Below are 4712 nucleotides of genomic sequence, written 5' to 3'. Positions count from 1 at the left end.
CGGGGCGGGGAGGCGCGGGCGGCGGCGGGCTCGGGGCCGGGGGTGGCGTGCTCAGGGCGGGCGGCGGAGGTGGTGGGCGGCGACGCGGGTGTGGGTCGGGGAGGAAGAGGGAGATGGCGAATGGGTGGTGTGGGGGCGAACCGCAAGGGGATAAGGCCGGCCCTATGCCGATGGCCTGGCCATCGGCATAGGCCCGCCACTTTGCCACGTCATCGATCCGTGGACATGTGCGTTTCTATGCCGACGGCAAGGCCGTCGGCATAGATAGGAGGCCTATGTCGACGGCTATGCCGTAGGCATAGATGGCAACTGCTTTTTTTAAAAAAAATAGTCCCACCTCGCCGAGGGAAAAGCAATTTGACCTGTTTAAATAGTTCACTAATCCATACGTTATAAGCTTCGGTATTCATTAGACTTACATGAAGAAAATGGACAGTTGCTGTGAACTTTTCAGTGCTCGGGCACCGGGTGTGCCCGGGCAGCTGGCCCGGTGCCCGAGCACTAAAAGGTTCACAGCAATTGTACATTTTCAATGATGAATACCGGAGTTTTTAATCAATTCAATAATTACATTTTTAGATTCTTAGTTTACCGTCTGTATGGGACCCGGCACCTGGAGGGGGAAACGGACGCGTGGGGTCTACACGGAGGGGATCTTGCTGTGGGTCTGGCTCGGATGCTGCTCCAAAGTGTTCCTATGGGCTGACCTGCCACAACCGGGTGGATAGGTCCACTGCTCAAAGCCCGTCCATGCAAAGTCAAAGGGCTAGATCCCACGGTCAAACGCTACAGGGTTAGGCGGGACGGGGGCCCTGGGGGGGGGGGGGTAGCAATGCCACCCGAGCATCGCACCGGGCCCTGATACATGCGGGATGGTGTGGTGGCATGTCCGAAGAGGCGGCACGCGTCTCCGGGGGATGCCCCCCCTCACGAACGGCGATGCCACAGTATTAGACGTTCTGCGGTAACGATGCCATCGCCGTCCGTGAGGGGGGCCACGCACCGGAGACGCGTCCCACCTCTTTGGACATGCCACCACACCACCCCGCATGTATGAGGGCCCGGTGCGACGCTCCGGTGGCATTGCTAGCCCCCCAGTGCCCCCGTCCCGCCTAACCCTGTAGCGTTTGACCACGAGATCTACCCCTTTGACTTTGCACGGACGGGCTTTGACCAGTGGACCTCCCCACCCGGTTGTGTTAGGTCAGCCCATAGGAACACTTTGGAGCAACATCCGGGCCAGACCCACAGCAAGATCCCCTCCGTGTAGACCCCACGCGTCCGTTTCCCCCCTCCAGGTGCCGGCGGCGGCGCCGTCCGTGAGGGGGGCACACCCCGGACACGCGTGCTGGGAGTTTGCAACCGCCACAACACTTCCAGACTTGTGAGAGGCCGCCGGCGCAAGATTTGGCGGCATGCTAGCCACCGGAGGCCGCCGGCCACAGCCGTAGATGCGCAAAGGGCAATCCGCGTAGAGGGAATTTTTCGGATACTTCTCCATCACCAAAAATTATGAAAAAATACCATCGTTCCTATAGTACATGTGCCCACGTCGTGCAAAAAAACTCATGATTTTATCGTGCTCCGAGTATTTAGTAATATTGAGCCGCATCGTTACCGCAAAACGTCTACTACCGTGTCATCGCCGTCCGTGAGGGGGGCCACACACCGGAGACGCGTCCCGCCTCTTCGGACATGCCACCACACCACCCCGCATGTAGGTGCGACGCTCCGGTGGCATTGCTACCCCCCAAGTGCCCCCGTCCCGCCTAACCCTGTAGCGTTTGACCACGGGAAATACCCCTTTGACTTTGCACGGACGGGCTTTGACCAGTGGACCTCCCCACCCGGTTGTGTTAGGTCAGCCCATAGGAACACTTTGGAGCAACATCCGGGCCAGACCCACAGCAAGATCCCCTCCGTGTAGACCCCACGCGTCCATTTCCCCCCTCCAGGTGCCGGCGGCGGCGCCGTCCGTGAGGGGGGCACACCCCGGACACGCGTGCCGGGCGTTTGCAACCGCCACAACACTTCCAGACTTGTGAGAGGCCGCCGGCGCAAGATTTGGCGGCATGCTAGCCCCCGGAGGCCGCCGGCCACAGCCGTAGACGTGCAAAGGGCAATCCGCGTAGAGGGAATTTTTCGGATACTTCTCCATCACCAAAAATTATGAAAAAATACCATCGTTCCTATAGCACATGTGCCCACGTCATGCAAAAAAACTCATGATTTTATCGCGCTCCGAGTATTTAGTAATATTGACGCCGCATCGTTACCGCAGAATGTCTACTACCGTGTCATCGTCGTCCGTGAGGGGGGCCACGCACCGGAGACGCGTCCCGCCTCTTCGGACATGCCACCACACCACCCCGCATGTATGAGGGCCCGGTGCGACGCTCCGGTGGCATTGCTACCCCAGTGCCCCCGTCCCGCCTAACCCTGTAGCGTTTGACCACGGGATCTACCCCTTTGACTTTGCACGGACGGGCTTTGACCAGTGGACCTCCCCACCCGTTTGTGTTAGGTCAGCCCATAGGAACACTTTGGAGCAACATCCGGGCCAGACCCACAGCAAGATCCCCTCCGTGTAGACCCCACGCGTCTGTTTCCCCCCTCCAGGTGCCGGCGGCGGCGCCGTCCGTGAGGGGGGCACACCCCGGACACGCGTGCCGAGCGTTTGCAACCGCCACAACACTTCCAGACTTGTGAGAGGCCGCCGACGCAAGATTTGGCGGCATGCTAGCCACCGGAGGCCGCCGGCCACAGCCGTAGACGCGCAAAGGGCAATCCGCATAGAGGTTATTTTTTGGATACTTCTCCATCACCAAAAATTATGAAAAAATACCATCGTTCCTATAGCACATGTGCCCACATCGTGCAAAAAAAACTCACGATTTTATCGTGCTCCGAGTATTTAGTAATATTGACGCCGCATCGTTACCGCAGAACGTCTACTACCGTGTCATCGCCGTCCGTGAGGGGGGCCACGCACCGGAGACGCGTCGCGCCTCTTCCGACATGCCACCACACCACCCCGCATGTAGGTGCGACGCTTCGGTGGCATTGCTACCCCCCAGTGTCCCCGTCCCGCCTAACCCTGTAGCGTTTGACCACGGGATCTACCCCTTTGACTTTGCACGGACGGGCTTTGACCAGTGGACCTCCCCACCCGGTTGTGTTAGGTCAGCCCATAGGAACACTTTGGAGCAACATCCGGGCCAGACCCACAGCAAGATCCCCTCCGTGTAGACCCCACGCGTCCGTTTCCCCCCTCCAGGTGCCGGCGGCGGCGCCGTCCGTGAGGGGGGCACACCCCGGACACGCGTGCCGGGCGTTTGCAACCGCCACAACACTTCCAAACTTGTGAGAGGCCGCTGGCGCAAGATTTGGCGGCATGCTAGCCCCCGGAGGCCGCCGGCCACAGCCGTAGACACGCAAAGGGCAATCCGCGTAGAGGGAATTTTTCGGATACTTCTCCATCACAAAAATTATGAAAAAATACCATCGTTCCTATAGCACATGTGCCCACATCGTGCAAAAAAACTCATGATTTTATCGCGCTCCGAGTATTTAGTAATATTGACGCCGCATCGTTACCGCAGAATGTCTACTACCGTGTCATCGCCGTCCGTAGGGGGGCCACGCACCAGAGACGCGTCCCGCCTCTTCGGACATGCCACCACACCACCCCGCATGTATGAGGGCCCGGTGCGACGCTCCGGTGACATTGCTACCCCCAGTGCCCCCGTCCCGCCTAAACCTGTAGCGTTTGACCACGGGATCTACCCCTTTGACTTTGCACGGACGGGCTTTGACCAGTGGACCTCCCCACCCGGTTGTGTTAGGTCAGCCCATAGGAACACTTTGGAGCAACATCCGGGCCAGACCCACAGCAAGATCCCCTCCGTGTAGACCCCACGCGTCCATTTCCCCCCTCCAGGTGCCGGCGGCAACGCCGTCCGTGAGGGGGGCACACCCCGGACACGCGTGTCGGGCGTTTGTAACCGCCACAACACTTCGAGACTTGTGAGAGGCCGCCGGCGCAAGATTTGGCGGCATGCTAGCCCCCGGAGGCCGTCGGCCACAGCCGTAGACGCGCAAAGGGCAATCCGCGTAGAGGGAATTTTTCGGATACTTCTCCATCACCAAAAATTATGAAAAAAATACCATCGTTCCTATAGCACATGTGCCCACGTCGTGCAAAAAAACTCATGATTTTATCGCGCTCCGAGTATTTAGTAATATTGACGCCGCATCATTACCGCAGAACGTCTACTACCGTGTCATCGCCGTCCGTGAGGGGGGCCACGCACCGGAGACGCGTCCCGCCTCTTCGGACATGCCACCACACCACCCCGCATGTATGAGGGCCCGGTGCGACGCTCCGGTGGCATTGCTACCCCCAGTGCCCCCGTCCCGCCTAACCCTATAGCGTTTGACCAGGGGATCTACCCCTTTGACTTTGCACGGACGGGCTTTGACCAGTGGACCTCCCCACCCGGTTGTGTTAGGTCAGCCCATAGGAACACTTTGGAGCAACATCCGGGCCAGACCCACATCAAGATCCCCTCCGTGTAGACCCCACGCGTCCGTTTCCCCCCTCCAGGTGCCGGCGGCAGCACCGTCCGTGAGGGGGGGCACACCCCGGAGCCCCAAGACGGGCGTCTACGCATGCATGAACACTTTCACATATGCATCGGGACCCGTGCGAT

Source organism: Triticum aestivum, chromosome 4A (genome assembly GCF_018294505.1).
Source record: "Triticum aestivum cultivar Chinese Spring chromosome 4A, IWGSC CS RefSeq v2.1, whole genome shotgun sequence".
NCBI lineage: Eukaryota > Viridiplantae > Streptophyta > Magnoliopsida > Poales > Poaceae > Triticum > Triticum aestivum.
This window is presented reverse-complemented; position numbering follows the sequence as displayed.